Source organism: Eschrichtius robustus, chromosome 10 (assembly GCF_028021215.1).
Source record: "Eschrichtius robustus isolate mEscRob2 chromosome 10, mEscRob2.pri, whole genome shotgun sequence".
Taxonomy (NCBI): domain Eukaryota; kingdom Metazoa; phylum Chordata; class Mammalia; order Artiodactyla; family Eschrichtiidae; genus Eschrichtius; species Eschrichtius robustus.
The window spans coordinates 108,100,277-108,125,071 of record NC_090833.1 but is presented as its reverse complement, the minus strand read 5'-3'; the positions used below and the strand labels follow the sequence as shown (position 1 = coordinate 108,125,071).

Here is a 24,795-nt window from a genome sequence, read left to right as displayed (position 1 = left end):
AAAAGCAAATGTCGTACATTAACGCGTGTATGTGGAATCTAGAAAGACGGTACAGGTGATCCTATATCCAGGGCAGGAATAGAGACGCAGACCTAGAGAACAAACATATGGACACGAAGAGGGAAAGAGGGGGGACGGTGGGGGGAATTGGGAGATTGGGACTGACATATATACACTATTGATACTATGGATAAAATAGATAACTAATGAGAACCTACTGTATAGCACAGGGAACTCTACTCAGTGCTCTGTGGTGACCTAAATGGGAGGGAAATCCAAAAAAGAGGGGATCTATGTATATGTATAGCTGATTCACTTTGCTGTACAGCAGAAACGGACACAACATTGTAAAGCAACTATACTCTAATAAAAACAAAAAGAAAACCAGGTGTGTTTTGAGAGATTTGCTTGAAACTGACATGTTACTTTTAACATTCCCCCTACAGTAAGGCCCCGTTGTATTCAAAAGAAAATGTTTATGAGATTGACCTGGAAATTGGAAAATGCTGGTAATTTAAAGTTAAGTTTTAAACTGTGAAGACTCATTGGTAGCACGATTCCACTCTTACTGTAAAAGATCTTTTTTGCAAACCCAGGTCTAGACCCAGATGGAATCCCCCAGGGACAAGCAGAGGAACAAAAGTCAACAGATTTGGGGGCTCGGCAGCTTCTGTCCCTACACTGCTACGGGGCCTTAGGCAAGTCACTTTCCTGTTTTCTCATTTTAATATTTTTATTTGAAAAGTAAAAAACTAGAAAATGGCAGTCACCCACATTTCCACATTTCCAAATTAAGCACTGTTTACACGTTGGAGACTCTTGTCTCGTTTATTAACAAAAGGGTTGCACTGGGTGATGGCCAAGGTCCCTTCCAGCTTAACATTCTCTGATTCTATGACTAATTATTCCATGCGTCCAGTCATAACAAAGATTAAATGTCCCCCTGAAACTCCCCCACCAAATACCTATGTTTTTGAAAAGTTAGTGGTAATGTGGTTAACCATTGACACTTGTACTGTATCCGACCCCTTGCAACTTTATTACGAAGCAGGAGTTCCCAACTTTTTAATGTATTTATTCATCTCTCCCCTGAAGCAATGGGATTGGAGGATGGGTAGCAGTAAAGGCCCTGAGTGAAGGGCTTGGAAATAGATCTTCCAAGCAAAGCCAGAGCTTTGAGGGCTGCCCACAGTGTCCATATTTCCTGTTGGGATCCTCCTTATATGGAGTCCCTGCACCTGCCTGGGGGAAGTCTCATGGAAGAGAATACAAATGCTCTGGAATGTTCGTTCATCCTAGGCCAGACTCCCAAGCTTCAAGATTTCAATAACATCCAAATTCTATCCGTTGGTCACACTTTTATTTATTTAACTTACTGTAAACTACTGATATTAAACTACTTTAATATCTCTGGCTTCAGGTATACTCCATTTGCAAATTCCACTTTTTCAGTCCACTATTAAACACAGAACCACCACAGAAGTCTCCATGACATCCGTCCAAACACCTCCACCAGGGATCACTTCCCCAGTGATCAGGCAATGTTCTGACTCATTTGTTTTCCTGATTGAAAGGACAGAGCTCTATACACTTCCAAAGCAGAACAAGAAAAAGCCTCTAGTACTAGATAATAACCAGCCATCTTGGTCATGGGGCCCAGGGATGAGGGAGTGGAATCTATTCTTTGGGCCACAAGACAAATACACTCTCTGAAGAAGGATTCGGTTCTCTCCACGGAGGTCTTTGGAGGGCAAGTGACTGTCATCTCTCAGTTTGCCACAACTTTCGCACTTAAGGGGGCTTTAGACATTTTTGAATCTAACTCTTTCATTCTACAGGGTGGGAAATGGGACCAAGGTTGTCCAAGATAATTCTTATCTCTAAAATTTGTAAAAGACTTTGAAATGTGTGGAGGATATTGACACATATTATTTCCTTGAGCTTTACAGCAGCTCTGTACGTTCGACAACACAGATGTTCCCAGCTCCATTTTGCAAGTGAACAGAAGGAATCTCAGGGCTGTCTAGTGCAAGAGCCAAGATCAGAGGAACTGCCTGGGAGACCTGGAGTTGGTCCTTTCCCTCCCAGTCCCGTGTCCTTGTCGTTGCATAGCACCACCTCTTGAGAATCCAACCAGAAAACTGGTTTTCACTTGAGGAAGAGCAGCTTCCGAAAGATGAATAAAGAGGTAGCGATGGAAGGAGAGGAAGGAAATAGTCAGAGTTCTCCAACTGTGTGCGATGTATCTTGCTGCGCTCTTTCTATGTTACTTCTCACGACTGTCATCATAGCCCAGTGAGGCAAAGATTCCAATCCCCTTAGAAAACAAAGGCTTAGAGTGGTTAAAGAAACTTGACCTAAATCGTAGAATCAAGGGGGAAAACAGGAATCTGGAATTGGAATATACGTCTTCAGACTCCAGACTCTCTTTCTTTCTCTACTCTTTCATGCTACACGACACCTGGGAATTCCAAGTCACAACGATCCGGTTTCTGATCAGGACACCAGTAGAGGGCAGGAGGTGGACCTCAGTCCACTGTGTGGTGTCTGGCCCAGTGGCCTGAGGCTGGGATGTAAAGAACATCAGGAAGGGGAGGGGCGTGGCTGACCTGAGGACCTGGGGGCTGTCCAGCCACAAGGAGAAGCATCCGAGAGGCAGAGGGACCAGGGGCTAGAAGAACAAGACGGCTGCAGGGGGGTGGGGTGGGGACAGGGCAGTGCCAGAACATTGAAGAACAACCTCCAAATGGAAGAGACTGAGGGGAACGCAGAGGCTGGGGGCGGGAGGATGCGGGCTTGGTGCAGGGCAGGGTTGCGTGGGAACAGAGAGGATTCTGCAAGCTGCCCTAACTGCATCACAGGCATCCTGAGAACAAGTGCAAGCAGAGAGATCCGGCCCTGCAAGAACCACCTACCCAGCCGCCCCCACAGAGACATTACCCAATGCCAAGTAAGAGCGAAGCAGCAACCAATTTGGGCCCCCGGGGGATGAGCCAATATCTCTGGAGCATGATGCTGGCCACCCCTGACAGTTACCTTCCTCTAGTTGCAGAGAGAAACCAGGGAACTGTTTGTATTGTCTGCAGTGCTCTGTGGACAGTGCTGGGAGGTGTGATCACACTTCCCCTACTGGTTGCTAAGCAACAGCATTAAGACGATGTGCAAGGCTGAAGCTCTAGGAGGTGTGTGTTGGAGGGTGTACATGCTGGGGAAGAGCTGCAGAGTGGAGTGGAAAGAGGAGCAGGCTCTGTGGGTTTTGCTTTGACTGAGGCGTCTTGGCAGGTGAAGTTTGGGAGAGCCCTGTCTTGCAGAGGGAACATGGGAGAGGCTGCAAGATTCTGAATTGTGGGGAACGAATTAAGAGACTTGAGTACTCACCATATAGGAAGAGGACCGAATTCTGTTTAAGTCTTACCTCAAGGACAGTATCTCAGAGTAGACAGCTCTCAGGCATCTAGTCTCAATAGTTTCCAACTCCTGAAATATTTCAGACTTTTTCCCCATATGCTACTCAGTTCTCATTGTATCTAGAGACAATTTATTCATTTGGAGATCATTTTATCTGAATTGGAAGGAAAAGCACCTTCCATTTGTGAAGCTTGAGGCCTTTCTAGGTCCACGTTGCTAGTGTGGAAAGCTGTTGAAGCAAGCAGAACGGGCTGGCTCAGAGAAGAAAGGGAATTCTCCATCTCTGGGAGTGTCTACACAGACTGAACAACCACTTGGCATGAGAGCTTCTTGGAAAAGTGGCCTTGAAAGAGAAGCAGTGGAGGCAGGGCAAGAGGCAGTAGGAACAAAGGCAGGAGAGATGAAAATAAAGGATGTGTTCTGAGAAGACTGGGTCAAACCAGCTTAACTAGAAAACAGTAAGATGGAATGTTATGGGCTGAATTGTGTCCCCCCCCCAAATTCACATGTTACTGTCCTAACCACCAGTACTTCAGAATGTGACTGTATTTGGATCTAGGACCTTTAAAGAGGTAATTAAGGTAAAATGAGGTCATCAGGGTGGGCCCTCATCAATATGACTGGTGTCCCTATAAGAAGAGAAAATTAGGACAAGGACATGAACAGAGGGAGGACCATGTGAAGATACAGTAGAAGGTGGTCATCTATAAGTCAAAGAGGGAGGCCTCAGAAGAAACCAATCTTGCCAATACTTGATCTTAGACTTTCAGCCTCCAGAACTGTGACAGAGTACCCAGTCAGTGGTATTTGTTACAGCAGCTGAGCTGACTAATACAAGGATGATGAGAAGCAAGGCTGTGAGAGTGGACCAGAGGCAAACTGAGAGGAGTTCTGGGAAAGCCAGGCCGAGAAATTCAAACTTAATGGGATTGTAGATAGGTTTTACTTAATAACTTTAATTAGGATACTTCAAAACAGAAGGTCCATTTGGAGAGGGGAAGGACAGCAGCCCACTATGATGAAGAGGCTGGAATCAGCTAAAAGGTCTTGTTTCTTGTGGAGTGTTAGGGTCTACTGCTGGCCTCGACGTTTCAGGATGGCAACAAAATCAGTTATGCAGAAGTGGAGAGCCAGAAAGGCAGGGGACGAGAGGAAGAGGGGAAACAGTTCTTTATGTGAAGCCTAGATCAGAGAATCATGGGATGGGTGGCCCCTATCTTTCAGGGCTGTCATATGGAAAAACAGTCATTATTTGCGGCTGTTGCAGAGAGCAGTTCTAGCACTGGTGGGGGTGAGTTTCAGAGAGAGTTCAGCTCAATGAAAGGAAGAACCTTCTAGCAATAAGAGTTTTCCAACAATGATGAGTTCTCTGGGTGAGGCATTTCCCACAGGTGCTCAAGAGAGAAGAGCTTTCTCCACGAGTTTGGCTGACAAGACTTCAGCAGTCTACTCGCTCCTTCCCGAAATAATGCTCTGTTCAGTGGGGCCATCTCTGGCCCTTCAGATGCTCCACTTTTCTGTCACTTTCCCCATTACTCATAGCAACATGGTGATCGGAAAGCAAGCAGTTCTATAAGACTAGAGTAAAAGTAAGGATCCACAGAACCTCCTTCTTGAGCTCTTTCTTCCCCATCCATGAATGGGAAATGGAAACTCCAAGAGGGCAAACTACCTGTGATACAAACTGTGGTCTTGAGTGACCAGACTTGCAGCTGAAGCAGGTCCTCCTGAATTTCAGAATCGCACTGAATGGATTTCTAAAAGATATGTGGAGAACTTACTGTGTTCCAGACACTTGAAGCCACTAGAGAGGGCAGAGAGTGGATTTGAAAACAGGTGAGACTGCTTTACAGGGCTCGCTGAAAGTCGGAAGGAAGGGGTTGACCATTGTCACCCAAGGCCGTGAGCTGGGAGGCCAGCGAGAACAGGGCCGCTCACTCTGACTACAGGTAAGAGGAAATCAGGAAGGCCCCTCGGGGTTGGTGGTGTAGAAAGCTGAGGAGGATTTTAAAGGGCAAATAAGAAGAGTGATGAGGCAGGACTTCCCTGGTGGTCCAGTGGTAAAGAATCTGCCTTACAATGCAGGGGACACGGGTTCGATCCCTGGTCAGGGAACTGAGATCCACATGCCGCAGGGCAACTGAGCCTGCAGGAGCCTCTACTAGAGAGCCCGCTTGCTGCAAACTACAGAGCCCACACGCCCTGGAGCCCACGCGCCACAACTAGAGAGAAGCCCAAGCGCCACGACAAAAAGCCCACGCCGCAACAAAAAGATCCTGCATGCCACAACTAAGACCCAACGCAGCCAATAAAGTAACTAAATTAAATAAATAAATATTTTTTTAAAACCTAAAAAATAAATAAATAAAATAAATATGCCATTAAAAAAGAAGAAGAAGAAGAAGGGTGATGAGGCAAGAAGGGGTGAGGAGCTTCTGGGTAGATGAAACAGCGCTTCTGGCAAAGGTGTGAGAAGCGAATAGCACTTTGGGGGACTAGGAGTTTGGACCCCCCCTGGCAGGGTGAGGGGGACAGGCTCAGTCCTTCGGGAGCCAGTGGTTTGAGCTTCTTCTGCTTCTCAAACTTCCGCACCACAGCCCAGAGCCCTTGCTGAGGTCTCCAGGGTCATGAGCTCCTGGACCCTCCATGATAGCTGTTTGTACACTTTCATTTGACTCACCTGCCCATGGATGCATCAACCCTGTCTTAGGTTTTGTTTGTTTTTCATGTCTGACTCAACCATATGTAATAGAGTTTATCTCTCGTCAGCTTGTTTGATCAGGAAGTCATTGTGGTGGTTAACAAGTCCCATCACCACAACATCGGGTCTGCAGTCTGAGGAAAGCAGCTGCTTCCATTCACGAGCAGTAAAAACCCCAACCTGGCTCAGCTTGCCTTCACAGGGGCAAACTGTTCCCACAACCTCTGTTCTCCAGCCGTTTTGCTCCCAGTCGTGGGCAGCTGCCCCCGCTTGGCCTTGTTCACCATTCGGGCTCCCCAGATGTCAACTTGGGCGGTCCTGCCCCCAGGATGTAGCATGCATCTTTGTTTAAACACGTGTACAGAATGATGAGAGCTCTACTTCCTTAGGAGAGGGTAACAGAATTCCTCCAGGAATAAAACTGTAGTTATTTAGAAAGATGCCTGCTATGGTCTGAATGTTTGTGTCCTCCCAAATTCATATGTTGAAATCCTAACACCCAAGATGATGGTATTAGGAGGAGGTGGGAGGTGATTAGCTTCTGAAGGTGGGGCCTTCATGAATGGGGTTACTGCCCTCATAAAAAAACCCCAGAGAGATCCCTTGCCCCTTCCACCATGTGAGGACACAGGGAGAAGTTTGTTTATGAACCAGAAAGCAGGTCCTCACGAGACACGGAATCTGCTGGTGCCTTGATCTTGGACTTCCAGCCAACAGAACTGTGAGAAATAAATTTCTGCTGTTGATAAGCCAATCTATGGTATTTTGTTATAGCGGCCCAAATGGACGAATGTAACACTCCACTAAATCGCAGCAGCTAGGAGATGAGGCTCAAGGAAACTGGGCAGGTACAATTTGTTCATTGTCCTGGGAAAGGAGGGAGAAAAGGAAAGCAAGGGGTGGGGGTGGGGGTAGACCAGAGAATGAACAGAATGTTGTAGGATCTGTGTGCAGGGAATTGGGGAAGGGGCTGAGTTCTGTGCCTTGGGGTGATGTGACAGAACGAGATCTGACAGCACAGATGTGACCAGAAGCACAAGGAAGTGAGTCTAGAACTGGCAGAGATCACAGGGCAGAGCCTCTGGCTGCCGTTAAGCTGTGGAGCTGGGATTTCTGCCAAGCGTGACCACACAGATGAGGGGCAGGGGCCCCGGGCGACACTTCAGTTACACATACTTCTGTCTTCTAATAATAGATGCCATTGATAAGAGTAACTGCTGAATGAATCGAGTACTTATTTTGTGCACTGCACCCACGCTAAGTGCTTTACATACATAGACATATTATCTCTCTTTAATCTCTGCAGTATCTCTTTAAGGAAAGCACTACCATTATCACTGTCTGGCTGGTAGGAAAGCTGAGGATTACTGGGTTGAGAAAGTGCTTGAGGTCACGTGGCTGGGGAACAAGGAGCCACACCTTGGGCGCAGGATCCTAAGCACTGCTTCTCCCCGTTGACCGTGCTGCCGGCTGATGGGCTGTCATTGTTTGTGTGCGAGCTGGCTGTCCCGCTGCCTCCTCTGCGAGACTCCATTGCTCCATATTTAAGGAGCAATAATGTCAGGCCCAAGCTTGAACTGGGGAGGGGAGGGCTGGGGGGAGGGGAGGATGTGGAATCGGGGGGCGGGGGGGCGGGATGGCACACAAACAAGGCAGCTGATGTGCTTGCCATTTTCCTGAGAAGTGAAAGACTGTCGAGAACAGAGTCCAGGAGCCCATTCTCCAACCTTAGGCCATTTTCCCTTAGTCACGGCACTCAGAGGAACAAAAACAAAAAAAAGAGGAGAGGAGGCCAGAAGGCAGGGGACGAGGTTAATGAAAATTGAGCTTGGGAAGGGGTTACCGAGAGCGCCTCCTGCAAACTGTGGTCTCCTCCTGCTCACCTTGTCATCAGACAGTTGTAAATAAACAGCGAAGGGCAGTGGTCATCAGAGATGTATCTGGGTCACCTGGGGCTTCTGTGATTCTCGTGGGGTCCTCAGGTCAGGGAGACCATCAGCCTGGGGAACCTCAGTGGCCTCATTTGAGAGGAATGAGTTCTCTTAGCAAGAACTGCAAGACAGTGTTGGGGGAAAGCAACTATGTTTGGAAGTTTTTTGAGTGTTGAGAGGGCAGAGTGAGGGTTGGCTATATGTCAAGTGAGAGATCTGGAGGAAGTATAGGAAAGAGCCAAAAAAAAAAAGAGAGAGAGAGAGAAGAAGAAGAAGAAGGATCAATCATAAAATGAAATTCCTGAGGCTGACTTGGATGCCAAAGACGGCACATTTTTTGCCCGAGGAAAACATTCTTAATACAGCTCTGGGGATGGTAGTTCCCTGAGTGACACAGATTAGTAATCAAATTATTTTTGAGGCTGATAGGCCCATCGACAATGCTGGCACTCGGCCCCATCATCTCACAGACGGGGTTCAGCAAACGCCTTCTCTTCTCCATCGTCTCAGCCTTTGTGTATACATTTCAAGAATCGGGGGCCAGCGAGGGCCAAAGTAAACAGGTCTTGGTTTGTTTTGGTTTCTTTCAGACACTCATTGTGATTCAGCAGACATGGATTGAACTGGTCCTCCACAGACCCATTGAAGGGGAGATGGGCACCATGCCTGTGACCTCCAAGGTTTATAGTCTAATTGGGAAAGATGATGTTATGGTCTCAATGTTTTTGTGCCCCCCCATCCATATGTGGAAGCCTTAATCACTAATGGGACTGTACGTGGAAATAAGGCGTTTATGGAAGTAATTAAGGTTAAATGAGGTCATAAGTGTGGGCCCTGACTGGATAGAGTTAACGTCCTTATAAGAAGAGGAAGAGAAACCAGAGCGTGCTCCCTCTCTCCCTCTCCCCACCCCCCCCCTTCTCTCTCTCTCTCTCTCTCTCTCTCTCTCTCTCTCTCTCGTACACACACACACCCACCAAAGAAAAGGCGTGAGAGGACACGGCAAGAAGGTGACCATCTTCAAACCAGGAAGAGAGCCCTCACCAGAAACTGACCGTGCTGGCAGCCTGACTTCAGACTCCCAGCCTCCAGACCTGTGAGAAAATAAATGACTGCTGTTTAAGCCACCGGTCAACTTTGTTATGGCAGCCTGTGCTGACTCAGACAGAGGGCACACACATAATAAATGACAAAATAAGGCAGGAGGAAAGTGCTATCAGGGTCAGGAAGACGGCTTTGGGGACAGAGAGGATGGTGAGATGAAGCCAGCCTGAGGGTGTGGAGGAGAAGGGCTCCATGTCGAAGTCCATGGAGACACGGTGGGTATTTCAACCAGGGTGGGCATCAGAACCGTTCTGGGAGCATTAAGCACAAAACAGAGCAAAGCCAGAAAAGGAAGAGATGCCTGCCTGGGTCTGACTGCAGACAGACACAGGAGCTCCCAGGGTCTCTAATACACACCCCAAGTAATGGAATCTGTGCTACACAAAGTGTGGTCCTTGGACCGCCAGCATTACCATCATCTGTAAGCCTGTCAGAAATGCAAAGGAAGTTGGAGCCCAGTAATCTGTGCTTTCGAAAGCTCTCCAGCTGATTCTGAAGGCACTGACAGTGGAGAAGCACCACTGTCAGCTATGCCGGAGGATCTAGATTGCTTCTGCCCTGAAAGTTCTCCAAAGTGCATGCGTCCTGGGGTCAGGAAGTCCTCTGCCCACTCGTCTCTTTCAGCAGCTGATGAGATTTTTGTATCTCGTTTTATTTGAATCCTTCCGGTGCCCCTCATTTTCACAGGCATTGGAGACCATCTCTAAATTAGCACTTTTTCCTCAGCTCTTTTCCCCAAAACCTCCTCCATCCGAACAAATGTCTCCTGAGCACAAGTTTCATATCCTGACATTTGCTGGAATAGGATCGGGAGACATAGGGGCATGAAACAAGGTCCCCGCCTTACCCCATTCCATTGAGCAAGGCATGTACTTGTGAAAAATAAATTTATCTCAGGATAACATGTGCCTGGCAGAAGTGGATGGTACAGCCAAGAGCTCTGGGAGGAGGGGGGCTCAGGGAAGGCGGGGTGTGAGCTGCTGTCCTGTACAAGTCCCTTTCCCTCCACCAGAGTCTTCTGGTCCTGAATGTCCTGTACATCCCGTAATATCTGTGGGATACCCTATTCCAACTGGTGGGGCAAGAAAGGATGCCTGGCTGGCCCCCTGCTTTGCAGCAGGCGTCCTCTCCCTAGATTCTCCGTTCCTGTAGTTTGAACGCTGTCTCCCCCACCGTACTTCCCCACTGAAGGCAGGTCGGTTCTCGTTGCCCTGGCCAAGCCCCCCTCTGTCCTCTCTGCCCCCTCCTCACTGCACGTGGATGTCCAGGGGAAGGAAACAGGAAGTAGGCTGTTCCTCGGGGCCAGCCCTCGCCACACCCCTCTCTGGCCAGCCAGCAGTGTGGGTAGCTGCGACACCCAAGCTGACGACAGGAACTCCGGGCCTTTGGCATGACACTGCTGGCAGCCCTTGGCCACACCCCAGAAACGCCTGTCTACAGGTCTCCGAGCCAAACCCTTCTCTGTGTTTGGCACAAAAGCTGCTCTGACCCGGGGCCAGAGTTCTCTTTTCCAAAACAAAAATCTGAGTCTCTTCCCTGCTTAAATACTCCTATAGCTACACATCCTATAGATATGCTCTCTTATCTATCCTGTCACTTCCTGTTGCTACAGAACAAAGTCCAGGACCAAGCAACCATGATAAAGGGTCTCTCTGCATCCTTCCAGCTTTATTCCCACAACCGTGCTGCCAGATCCAGCCTCCCTGAGCTGGTCACAGCTTCCCAAATAGGCCACACTCTTTGATGCCTTATCTTTAAATATACTGTGCTCTGTGCCTGGTAGGGCACCTCCCTGCCCTTTCTCTGCATAGCACACTCCTATCCATTCTTCAAAACCCTTCCCAGCATCACCTCGTCAGTAAAGCCTTGTCAGCCTCCCCCTGGTAACGTTGGTAGCTCTGGGCTTTGTGCCTGTACGGTGTTTGGCCATCCTCTCACAGCCCATCTGGTGTTACTGTGGCTCTTTCATCTTGAGGATGGTCTCTTATTCACCTTAGTATCCCCAGCACCTCGCCCAGCACCTGGGAGGTGCTAAGTGATGCAGAGCTGGACTTCAGATTCACCACGTCACAGCCACTGCTCTCACATCCTTAAAGAAGGAAACAGCACTTCAAGGAAGAAGAATACAGACTCCCCTTCCTTGCAGAGGTTTAATACCAAGAGAAACATTCGCATGAGTGGTGGTGGGGACAGCTTAGACTCAGTGCCGTCATGGCACAGGAGGAAGGGCTAGCTGTTACCATCACTGGAGAATGCTGGGACCCCGCCTAGGAACACACTCAAGTGGTGGGAAGGGACTCAGACTTTGCCTGATATACCAGACGTGTCCCCTTACTTCCCTTACGGACCGCCACCCATGAAGGAAGGGGTCCAGCCCCCACCAAGGCTTCCCTTCACTGTCCCTCGCTCCCCGACCCCCAACTCCAAACATACACGCTCCGGCGGAACCGTGATGATCGTGCTGGGTCCGGCCCCCCTGAGCCGTTCACAGCTTCCCAAACAGGCCACAGTGTGGCTCCCCGTTCTGTGACTGCGGTGAAGGTCTTTCTAAAGAGGAGTCTCATCCGTCACTTATTCCCCCTCCAGGGTCTGGGCCTCTAAAAGCCGCCTCTCGAGCTTTTGTCCATGTCTGTCACTTCTTCACACCTCTGGCCACAGCTTCCACTCTGGTCCTCTTGCCCGCCAATCTTCATCTTCCCTTTCCTCACTCTTAGCCCAAACTCAGGAGTGCTGTTCTCCAGCTCACATGTGTCTTCTTAAGAGAAGACTGGTGGGGAAGTATGGAAGGGGCAGTCTCTCTCGGAGGAATTTACTGGTGAATCACTAGGGAGTGTGGTTTCTGAGATGGTCAGACTGTCCCACTCCCGAGAAGGGAGGGGGAAAGGCCTCCAGCGCCAGATACCCCGAGTCCTCACGCTAGTGGGAAGGGTAGCAGTGGACTCGAGGCCTGAATGGGGCAAACCCAAGAAAAGCCTTGTACCACGTCATATCCCTAAAGGTCCTGCTCCAGCAATTTATAACCCTCAACCGTGCAGTCATGTTACGTGGTCTTTGGGTTTCTCAACCACTTCCAGAAACTGGGCAGACTCTGGTTCTCCCATTTTAAAGAAGATAATAAAGACTGTCCAGACAACAGAAAATATAGTATCTTGTTTCCAACTTGTAACTACAAGTCTGTTTTTTAAATAATTTACATATGGTTCTACAGAGTCTAAATGAAAGACCAGTGCTGGTTTTCTCCATGGGAATAAAGAGGAAATAAAAAGGGACAGATCGGCGTGGCTGCTTGATTGACTGTCTCACCAGCTTGCACTCCTTCCTTTGTTCATTCACTCATTCATTTATTCCTAAAGTTATTCGTCCATCCATCCGTCTATTTTCAATATCATATGTGCTCTTCCCCTCCCCAAATTATCTGTCGCAAAACAGGAAGTTTATATTCTAGCCCTTTTAGAATCTTTCATTTTATGGGCTGCTCTCACGATCACCCTATTTTGAACAAAAATATACCGCCTGGGAAAAAATATTAGCCCGACATCACTACAATAAATGCTAGTTTGGGCTGCTTACAAAGGTCACCTGATAGAATTGTTTTTTTAAGAAAGGAAGCACGGTACTATAATATAGATTCAGTAACTTTGCTTGGGGGCATAGCCTCACAATTATAAGTGCTGAATTTTGTAAAAGATCATTTTTCAAAAAGCAATGCACTAAGTAGTTATACTGTAGACATCAAAAGGAAATACCTTCTAAAGGATTTGATTAAACATTTTTCCAAAGTGACATATGAATGGCCAATAAGTACATGAAAAGATGCTCAATATCATCAGCCATTAGGGAAATACAAGTGAAAACCACAACAAGGTACCACTTCATGGCCACCAGGATGGCTAAAATCAAAATTACAGACAATAACAAGCATTAACGAGAATGGGAAAGATCACACATCGCTGACGGGAGTGTAAAATGGTGCAGCTGCTATGGAAAGCAGTCTGGCCATTACTCAAAAGGTAAACATAGTTATCACATGAGCCAGCAATTCTACTGCTAGGTATGTAACTAAGAGAAATGAAAACATATGCCTGTGCAAAAACTTGTACACGAATGTTCCTAGCAGCATTACTCATAATGGTCAAAAAGTAGAAACAACTCAAGTGTTCATCAACTAATGAATGGTTAAACAAAATGTGGAATATACATACAATGGAATATTAATTGGCAATATAAAGGAATGAAGGACCAACCAATACATGCTACAACATGGATAAACTTTAAAAACATTGTGTTAAGAAGTCAGTCACAGGGCTTCCCTGGTGGTGCAGTGGTTGAGAATCTGCCTGCCAATGCAGGGGACATGGGTTCGAGCCCTGGTCTGGGAAGATCCCACATGCCGCGGAGCGACTAGGCCCGTGTGCCACAATTACTGAGCCTGCGCGTCTGGAGCCTGTGGTCCGCAACAAGAGAGGCCGCGATAGTGAGAGGCCCGCGCATCGCGATGAAGAGTGGCCCCCACTTGCCGCAACTAGAGGAAGCCCTCGCACAGAAACGAAGACCCAACACAGCCATAAATAAATAGATAAATAAAATTTAAAAACAAACAAACAAAAAAAAGGGTTCATTTAAAAAAAAAAAAAAGAAGTCAGTCACAAAAAGACCCACAATGTTGCGTGATTCCATTTATATGAAATGTCCAGAATGAACAAATCCAAAAACCAGAAGGTAGATTAGTGGTTGCCAGGGACTGGGGGGAGGGGAGAATGAGGAGTGACGGCTAATGGGCCGAGGGTTCTTACGGAGTGATTAAAAAAAAATCCTGCAATTAGATAGTGGTGATGGTTGCACAACTCTGTGAAGATACCAAAATTCACAGGACTGCACATTTTAAAAGGATGAATTTTATGGTATGTGAATTCTATCTCCAAAAAGCTGTTATTAAAAAATATAAATCAACACTTGCTGGGTTAATAAGAAAGAGCAAACTCTCTCTAGACTGTAGGGACGATGATATAAGCCAGAACACAGATGATTCAAAGAGGGGTGCTAGCGATGAGAAGGACGCTGATGTCCAGACGTGAGTCAGGTGTCGGCTGTTTCATAAACAGGGAGTGTTGGGGAGAAGCCATATTTTAAATGTAATGTATTATTTTATATAGCATGTGATTTAAAACGTGCGTCGCTAAAATCATATTAAATATTTTGAAATGTTTACAAATTTACATTAGCTGCTTTTTACACAATCCTCCTTATCAGGAGGCACACGTGTATGTATCAGATGTCGACTGTCAGGCACCATCTGTCCCTCTGACTCTCAGTATAGACACGGTTCTGACCTCAACAGAGCTTACAGCCTAGTTCAACCGAGTTAAAACGGAGCTTAAGTTTGAGGTCGTTTCTATGAAAAGTTTGTAAAATTGATTACGAAACCTGTGGGTCATTCTTAATATTTGGTGGGGTCGTAAGTTCCTTGGAGCTCAGATGAAAGCTTTGGACTTTCTTCCCGTAAACATGTGCATTTGCTCAGAGGTGAAAATTATGCATCTTCTCCCAGGGCACTCATGTATGCAATCCCCCCTCACCCCTTGCACATATACACGTCATGCCCCAGGTTGTATTCCTTACTTTGAGATCATTCTTCACTGAATCCACTTGCATCTAGACCCATTCTCCAGTGTATGTGTGTTTAGACACATAAACAATGAGGACTTCAAGAACTGGAGGCCTGGAGAGGATCCCAGATGATCTGGTCTCCCCACGAGGCAGGAGGGCCCAGGGGTCACTGTGGAAAGGGCAGAGGGCCTGGCAGGCACCTGCCCTCCTCGCTTCAACCCTGGCAAGATCTACTTTACCCTGGTTTACACACTGGGCTTTAACCTAAGATCCATGTTGAAGAAAGTTCTCCTCTAGTTAAGAAGTCCCAAACCCCATTACTGTAAGTACAAATGGAAACACTGAGGCTTGAACTGGCCCACCCAGGTGACTCACCCAAGGTTACATGGCAGGGAGGTGACAGAGCAGTGACTTCCTGGTCTGCTCTCTAGGTAGCGCTCTCTCTGTCACCACACCTCTCCCTGGGAGTGAACACAGGTTTGCAGCTAAGCGTTTAGCAAACAGGTACAGGAAGGGTTTTACTAGACAGAGAATCAGGTAAAGAAAGAGGGAGAAGGTTCAGAGGCCACTCTGGGGACAACGGAGGGCCACCCTCTGGACAGCTCAGAGTGCAGCCAGCACGGCAAGCCCCAGGACTGTGCACAGGTGGGTGGAAGTCCAGGTCACTAAAAACTGCCAACCTCTGCCTTGCAAATCTCTCTCCTGTATCCCCAAAGCGACTTCACCCTCTACCAAGGCTCCCTGCCTTTTTTCCTACTCCCTGTTTTTCTCCTGTCATTCAGCCTGGCCAGAACGGGCTCCATAAGCAGGAGGATGAGGGGGGAAAAGAAGGCAAGGATCCAGTGGGTTAGACACTGGAGTAGCTCAGCAAAGGGATTATCAAGCTCCTGCTCTAAATCACCCACTCCCTCTCTCTGGGCTCTAAGAAACCTCCACATGCCCCGAGAGGCCAGGATAGCATCCTGACCCTGGGGGAGAATGCGGTCCTGCTCTGTTGCAACTGGCTGCTGTGAAGCCCAGCACAGGGAATGAGGAAGATCGCATCTGGCCCTGGGGAGCCAGGCACGAGTATGTAAAGAAGGAGGCACATGGAATCCCCAATCCTTGGAATTTGAGGGAGTTTGGAAGAAGAACAAAAGAATGGGAGGGGCCTGATCTGAGCCTGGGGGAGGAGTCTGATTGAAGAAGGTGGAAGGGGCTAGGTGGTCCAGGCAGGACAGAGGACTTGGGCAGAGGTTTGATGAAGACCAGTGGGCAGACCAGGCTAGCTGGGATGAAGGGCTTAGTTTGGAAAGTATGGGGAAGTAAGAAGAGAAGGTAAATGAAGGTCAGATTACAGAGGGCGTTAAACAGTAAATGCAAGGGATCTGGATTTGCCTAGAGGCACAAGAGCTTCTGAGGGAACCAGAAATAAGGAGAGGCTCTTAGGTAACATCAGGTGATATTGGGTAATATGGGTCAGACTAGGGTAGGGGCATGGAAAAGGGAGGGAAGGAATGAGAGGCATGAAGAAAGAATTTGCAGGATTAGTGATGGGTAAGATAAGAGCAGAGCAGAAAGGGAAGATAATTCCAAGGTTTTTGACCTGAGTGTCTAGGAGAACTACAACTTCATGAACAGGAGGGATGCCAGAAGGAGACGGTTTGGTGTAAGAAAACGATGAGTTTAGTTTTCAACTTGTAACATTGAAGATGAGTTACTCAGGTGGAAACTCTTAGAGTTATTCTTACAGATTCTTGGAAGTCGAGTGCTGAAGCAAGGGAGGAGGGTCAGACAGGAGGGGGAGACCAGGAGTTGTCTGAACTGATGACGGTGGATAAGGGGGCGGCAGACTGAAGTGCATGACTCTCCAGGAGGCTGCCACACAGAGGCTGCCATTAGACCTCTAGACAGGCTGACACTTAGTGCATCGCTACCAAAGATGAGGTCCATGGGAAAGGGCTTACACATGAACTGAGAACACAGAGGAAGGAGAAGATTAAGGGGAATGACAAATTACTTACATAACCTAAACAATTTGATGCTCCCATAAACCTTACATCTTTTAAATCCATATAAGGACCAATTTCAACTCAGAGAACATAGAAGCCTCTGATCGACCAGCAGATATTCTCCAGGACCCACAGATCATCCCAGATTACAGAATTTATCCAGACTCTTGAGACTCCCACATGCCCCGCCTTTGAGGTCAAGCTCTTTACTCTCTGATGCACTTTATACACTGCTGCCCAAATCTGATCATGCCCCCTTCACCCAAGTTCATATCTCAAGAGCTCTCTGCAGCCTTTAGAATAAAGTCCAGTGGCTCCCTACAGCCTTCAAATGATGTCCAAACCCTTCAGCCACCATGTTTGAGCCTTGTGTAAGTTTCCACCCTTAACTTAATTGCCCTTTGATACTCTTGGCTCCAGCCAAAATGAGTCATTCAAATCACGCCTCGCCACCTCCCTTTTATTTACACTCTTTGACCACAACAACTGTTCCAAGTTTCCGTGGCCATACACTAGACATCCTTTGAGAACTTTTCCAAATGCCCCTTCCTCCAAGAAGCATTCCCAGACAACCCAGACAGAAGAATTCTCTCCGTTCTCTGACCTCATATAGCACTTTATTGGTGCCTCTTTTATGGCACCAAAAGTCCCCATCTTGTCTTACAGTTATTTATCTTTATGTATTACAACCCCAAGCAGACTGTAAACTCGTTGAGGACAGATACAGTCCCTCAGACGCAGGGAAAGATTATATACTCTGAGTGACGAGGGGGCTGAAGGAGGGGAGAAATATTGAACAAATGCCGAGAATGAGTCACAGGTGAGAAAACTCAGGCTCCGAGGGGTTACATAACTAGGCAATGTCAACCAAGGAGAAAGTGACAGATCAAGACTCAACCCACGTCTTTCTGACCCAAACTCTTCATCTTTCCAGGGATCCTGCCCTGCGGTGTTTTATGAGGCATTTTCACATAAGCCAAGTGTTTCTCTCAACGACCCTATCAGGGATGTGGTACTAGTTCTTCATTTTCAAATGAGAAAAGTGAAGCGACTTACCCAAAGTCACACAGCTAGCAACTGGAAGAATCTAGACCAAAGCCGTGTCTCCTGACCCCTGACCGTCTGTCCACTCACCCAGGCTGACAATCTGCCAGCATTGAGCTGGGGGCTTGAGAACTTCAGCTCGGGACAGCCACTCACAACTGCCTAAATGGACATGGGCATGTTTCTGTGCCCAGCATCTGTGTATATAGCAGACCAAAGGTAAACCGATGCCGGTAAGAGCATCTTCGAAGGTGCTGGAGGATCAGATCTCTGGTAACCTGCCTGGAGCTGGAACTGGGGGTGGGGAGAATGTACACCTGAGCCAGGGAGAGGAGCTGGGTTCTCACCCCCAAAGCTCCGGAAGAACAAAGAGAGTGCTTGAGGCTAGGTGCGGGGGAGGACGAGACAGTTGACATTTATTTAGAAACCAGAAAAACACGTGATGCTCCAAGTGGCAGGTACCCGAGGAAGGACGGTTCCCTCACCGGTGGGAAATGGTACCCCTCCCCCAGAAGAGCAAAACCCGAACTCAGGGCAGAATTCCCAATGGGCCCACAGGTGTCCCAGTGGGACTGCAACAACCGGGGAGTCTGAGAGGCAGCTGGAAGACCCTTAGAGAAGGAAAGGGCATGAAACACGGGGACTGCGGTCCTGGGGCCCTCAAAGTTGTTGGGAGAATTGGCCTATTGAAAGGGAGACTAGTCCACGAGTCAAGAACTAACCCCAGCAGCAAGCTCTAAACTCTGGGCAAGTACATTCCTTTGAGCTCCTGTCTAGTGAGCGATGGTGCCAGGTTCTGCGTGGGTGGATTTCAGGACATAAAAGGGAAGAAGGTGACGGGAGAGGAGGAAAATGTTAGTGAGCTGTTACCAGGATAGAAAAGGGGAAGGCTCCCCTTCCACGGCCTTGGTGGTGGCTGATCTTAGTTCTAATCACGTTGACCAGCTGCCTTTAGTGCTAGGCAAGGTAAGAGCTGGGTGGGGTCTGCAGCCCATCCGCAGCCCACCTAGAGGGTCACTTGGAGACAAAATCCTGCACTCCTATCAACCCACCCCTCGTGTCTAGGTAAAAAGTGCATCAGAATACACAGTCTCCAGCCTGCTCTCTTAATCAAACCGTCATCGTGAGTAATAATTATACCTTGGGAAACGGCAGAGTGACTCAAAAGAGCTGCACCCTGCCCCACCGCCGCCCCCTCGCATGGCTCAGAGCTTCGTGCTGGGTGCCTAGAACCCCGGAAGCCGAAGCCACCATTTTCCCCTGCCGGTCAGCCCTCGGAGCGCCTTCAGTGGCCGTGCGGACTCCAGTGTCTGGTGGGCAGCAGTAGAAAGTCTCTTTGCTGGCTACAGAGCTAATCAGGCCAGGCTGTCACAGACACAGTGCACTGGGGGTGGGGTGTGCGGATGCAGGTTGGGGGCAAGAAGCAAATTCTGTCTTGTACATGATGCACAGGAGAAGCCCACTCCTGCCCCTCAGAACATGGCCTTTTTCCCCGGTGGGGGGGGGGCAGGAAATGGCCCTTCCCCACCAGCTCGGATCAACTCAAAGTATGAAATAGAATGACAAGGAGAGCTACATTCATTGTGTGCCTGAAAAAGGACTGAATGTCTTATGTACAGCCAAGGTTATTAAGCTGGTGCATAAGGCCATCTGGGACATTAAAATACTGGACTAGTCCATCCAAGCTTGTAAATGTCCACCCCAGGGCCCTGACTGCCTGCCTCGTCCACCTCCCAGGTTCCCTGTGACCACTGGCACAGCAGGCTCAGTTCTGTTAGATCCCTGCCCACGCCTTAGTGGCTGTTGATATTTAGCATATTACTCCCGGTATACCCTCACAAAAAGCCCTGTCATTATCTCAGAGACGAGGAAGAGAGGGCTACACGACTTAGCCAAGATCACACAATGAGTCCCAGAGCCAGAGCTGGAACCCAGGCTGACTGACCAAGTCCGGGCACTGGACCACTGGACCACCAACCACGCTAATGTTTCAGGGACTCTCACCGCTCTCCCTGCTCCTCCCCCTTTACCCCAGAACTGGCCCAGAGTCTAAGAGAAATTCTTGATCGGGGAGCCAGCAAGAACTTCTGTTAATTACCACCCTTTCTGCCCAAGGACCTCATTATTCCAGCCCCCTCAGAGATCCATTCATCTGGGAGGCCAGGGCCACAGAGTCCCGAGCCTATGAGCCTTCTGGGCAGGGAGAAAAGTAGGAATAGGACACCTACCGCTCGGGGTTCACCCAGGGGACGCTTCCTCCCCTCCCCTGCCTCAATTGTACTTTCCTTAACAATATTAAGAACATATGGAATGACTGCCATACCCTGGAGGGCTACATGCTGAGAGACATACTTTTCCAGGGTCCTCCGAACAATGGGCAATGGGTGTGAACTGTGGTAGGAAGATTTAGGCTGACACAAGTGGGGGTTTGTGTCCGTGAGGGATGAGTGATGCTGGGACAGGGGCTTCGGTCCCTGAAGATCTTCTGTAAATTGGACACTACTAAGTCCAGGCTAGAGTTATGGGATGAATAATGTCTGCAGAAAGATCTGCTTGGTTCCAGAACTGCACCTACATCAACAGTCAGTAGGAGTGGAGTGCTATTTCCACTGAGATGGTAGTAGGTGTCCCCCAAACCCACTACAAGGGGTCTATAGTCAAATTTAGGGGATGCTAGTAAGTCCAGCGATACAGGCGTCTTTTCTGAGGAACTGACCATAGCCTTGATCATATAAATACGCAGGACAAATCTCCGAGAGTGGGCTCACTGGAACGTTTCACCAGTGCAACACCTGTAACTATCTCATGGTAGAGAGTTTCTCTGAACACTGTTTGGCAAATGCTGCTCTAAAGAACTGGGGACAAAATGCTTACCACTGGGCAGGGGGATGGGGAGATTTAGCCACTGGAAAGAGAGACCATTTGTAACCCAGTGGTTCCCACAAGGGAAACACACTTTCCATTTCCTCTTTCTCTTAACAAATTCTTAACTCCCTCCAGGTTCGCTTCTAGGAGGCCCCCTAATTCGCTCTTATAAATGCCCCCATTAAAGTCAAAACAAGGCATCCTTACTTCTTCTACCCCTGAGCTCTATTTCTCTAATAAGGTACTCCTTTTAAAAATGGGAATATTGACAGCTAAGTTTTATGGCACATTTGTCTGTGTCAGTTGTGCTTGGTGTGTTACCTGGATTCTCCCTTCTAATTCATTCACATTTCCTTTCAGTTAATTCAACTTTGAGTTACCGCCCACCCCCCCTCCCCAGGGTCTTCCAGGGCATCTGGGAAGCAAGTCAATGACAAAGCTGAAAAACTGACCCAAGCTCTCCCTTTCTGCTCAGGAGCTAACCCACTCTCTCACTAGGAGAAGGACCTCCACCATGTACTTCCCCTGTGGCCTCTGAGTGCTCAATAAATATAAACAGAAATAAACAAGCCCCAAGCACTTCAGGGATGCTACTTTGGTTACCCCTGTGAAAGTGCTATGAAGATTAGTATCTACCACTTTTTCTTCAGCACTCCCTGGGCAATTTACATGCATTACCAGGGATCCACTCCACAACCTGAACGAACAGATACTCTTATCCTCATTTCTGAAAAGAGATTCTGGGGTTACAAGGAGTTAAGTGGTTTACATAAGGCCTCATAGCAGGCAAGTGGCCAAGTTGGCATTTGAATTCAGGTTCATTGGGCTCCAAAGACCAAGGAATTGTCTTTCTTTTGTTTTTAAGAAATAACAGGCTCAATCAGTGAAGGAGCCCCAAAGTGGAATCTAGGAGGATTGGTTACAAGATAATACGTCCTGAGCAGCGGGGGTGGGATGAAGTGGGAGATTGGGATTCACATATATACACTATTGATACTATGTATAAACTAGATAACTAATGAGAACCTACTGTATAGCACAGGGAACTCTACTCAGTGCTCTGCAGTCACCTAAATGGGGAGGAAATCCAAAAAAGAGGGGATATAAGTATATGTATAGCTGATTCACTTTGCTGTACAGCAGAAACTAACACAACATTGTAAAGCAGCTATACTCCAATAAAAATTAATTAAAAATTAATAAATTTTAAAAAATAATAAAAAAAGAAAAAAAAAAGATAATACGTCCTGAGACTGTTCCCGTGGTGCCTGGGCACTACGCTACCCTTCACTTCCCAGCACTGTAGCATCCTCAGCTTTCCCCCAGAGGACAGGTGCCAGATAAAATACCAGATGTCCAGTTAACTTTGAATTTCAGATAAACAGTGAATAATGTCTTAGTATAAGTATGCCCCAAAGATTGCATGGGACATAGTTATACTTGACAAATATTCATTGCTTATCTGAAATTCAAATGAGTGTCCTGTATTTTCATTTGCTAAATCTGGCAGCCCCGCACCCTTGAGTCAAGTCGGAGGCTGCTGGCTCTAGGGCCCAAGTGACAGGAGTTGCCATGGCAGCCAGAACAGGCCCTTCTGGAGCTGTCTCCCCCACCTCTCCGGCTTCAACTCGCCCCTGCACTCTCCACGTGCTGAACACCCCGAGCTACTTTCAGTTTCCGGGGTGCGTCCCGCTGCTTCTGGCCTCAGGTCTCAGCACTTGCTGTGCGCTATGCCGTTCATCCCCCTTTATCCCTCCCGGGCTAATTCTACCAATCCTTCAGGTCTCCACTTAGAGTCACTTCTGCCAGGAAGCCTTCCGGGACACGCTGACCGGCTCCACCCACAGCCCCCAGCACTGGGCTGGTCAGCACCTGTTCCTTCCCTGCCCACGGCACTGCTCGGGGCGCAGGGCTGGGTCCCACGCACCCTGGTCTCCCATGCCCAGCGCCAGCACCTGGCCTCAGGTAGGAAGTCAGCCAATGCTTATTGAATGAAGGAATGAGGGCAGAGTGTCGTGCCAGAGCTGGTCTCTCCATGTGACTACTTCCCTCCCTCCTTCCATCTTCACGCACTTTTTTGTCTCTGCTTCCTCTTCGCCCTCCCCCAGAGGAGTTGTGAAAGGCTGGGGTTAGGTCCACACCTGCATTCCTTGCCCTCAAGGGAGGGGCCTCCTTGTGCCCCTTCCCTGATCTTTTCGAACCAACTGCCCCGAGGGCTCACGTCCAGCTGTGGGTCGGGGAACGCTCTTCCTCTTCTGGTTTCTGAGCGCCCCTGGCGAATGCCCCCTGTGTGTCCAAAATTCGGCTCTCCTTCTCCCCCGCCCCGACCCCTTGGAGGAGCGTAATTGGACTGAGCTCCAAGCTGGCGTGTGGGGAGACGCCAGTGTCAGACGGCTGAGGTTTAGGGCAGGTGGTGGGGCTCGGTGGGCTCAGAACAGCACCCATATGTTGCCTGTTCACCCACCCAAGGCTTTGCCCACGCACAGCCTGACAGGAGGAGAAGGCGGCACAGAACTTAACCCTTTAGGGGCATTCCGAAGTAATGTCACAAAGACCCGGGGTGGCAGCGAGCGTTAACTTTAGTCCCCACAACACACAGGCACACACACATACACACACACACACACACACACACGCGCGCACACACGCACGCGCACACACGCACGCACAGAGTTCTGCTTCTACCCCCCTGCAGAGCCCTGCTTGCTTCCAGTCGGCGCTAGATTCAGAAGATGCCCTCTGGGGGGCGGGGAGCGCAGTGGGTTGTGCGTGGGAATGTGAGCAGGGTGGGCGAGCAGAAGGGCACGGCAGGGGGCACAGCAGGAAGCGGCAGAGGCTCTAAGGCAGGAGTTGAAGAAGTTGGATTCTGAAAGCTCTCTGGCCTGACCTTTAGAGGCAGGCGGCCTTTCTGTGCCCTCCCATCACCCGCCCATCCTCCCCTGTCTGATAAGAGAACTAAGAGGGAAAAACACCCTTTCGTCTCAAATAAACTCCAAAAATAGAATCCCTCTCCCTCCGCGGAGGGCTCGCCGGCCCCGGGAGCGCCCCACGCCGCAGCGCCCACTTTTGGGCCCGCGGCTCCCGGTCCCGTCTGGGTCCCCGCAACCCCGGAGTCACCCCGACCCTCCCGCCTCGTCCAGCCTCCACCGTCTGGCTGGGCGCTCAGCCCCGATTGCGATCGCGGGAGGGGACTCACACGGAGCGAAGCGCCGACCCCGGCGGCGGCTCCTCGGCTCGGCCAGGGGCGGCGGGGCGGCGGCAGGTGAGAGGTTCTTCTTAAGGGGTGCGCGGCGGCTCCGGGGGCCTCCGCTGAGAAACAGCGCTGACAGGTTTGTGTTTTCCCCTCTCCTCCTCCGACTTAACCACACCCCTGCTGCTCTCCTCCCCACTTCCTTAAGGGGTGGGGTGTGTTGTCGGCGGTGCCGAGCATGTGCTGCTCCAGCCTCTTACCATAAACTCTGAAATAGACGCCGCCGCCGGTTTCCGGAGCTGCACGTGCCCAGAGATGGGGGGACATCTCTGCCACGCCCCGACCCTAGGTGGGGTCTTCTGCTGTTCTGTCCGCCCCCCCATGAGCAGTTGAGCCCCCCATTCCTACCACCCCTTCCTTTTTCTTCCTGTCTACTTGGAAACTTTGGGAGGCCACACTTAGAGGTTGGCGTTTCCTCTTAGCCCCCAGGTATGTTTCAGAGCTGGAGACTCACCTGCCTGCCACGCTCTCAGCATCAGTGTCCCTCCCGGTCTCTTCAAGTCCTAAAGTGCCCAGGCCCTTTTGGGGGCACCAGAAATCAGGTGAATATCGCCAGGAGCTTTGGCAGAACTGGTCGAGGGGCCTGAACGCCATGGACCAGGTCCCTGCGCTGTAACAGCCAGGACCAGAGGCACAAGAATAGTCATAGAAACTGGGCAGCCTTTCTCACCCCATCTCTACATCAGCCCACTTGGTTTGTTGCCTAAACCAAGAGGCTGGTTTACCTCTTCACTCAGGCCAGCAGGGCAGTGAGAGTCAAGGCACTTAGCAACCCCTTCCCCTATCACTAGAAAGATTCCAGACTTTCTCCCGAGTAGGAGGAGGTGAACCGGTCTTAGCATAAGGTCAAAAAGCTGGTGTGTCACAGTGTTGCCCCACACCCTCAGAGCTCCT

General features: G+C 49.2%; 1 protein-coding gene across 5 annotated transcripts in view; it reads right to left on the bottom strand.

Moving 5' to 3' along the window:
- The window catches only part of PTK2B (protein tyrosine kinase 2 beta), a 128,549-nt gene extending 104,519 nt beyond the window's left edge, over positions 1-24,030 (bottom strand). For all 5 annotated transcript variants that reach the window (XM_068553581.1, XM_068553583.1, XM_068553584.1 and 2 more), the window contains exon 1: positions 23,848-24,030. The gene's annotated coding sequence lies outside the window, so the exon portion shown is untranslated. The remainder of the gene's footprint in view (positions 1-23,847) is intronic.
- Between the last annotated feature and the right edge of the window lie 765 nt (positions 24,031-24,795).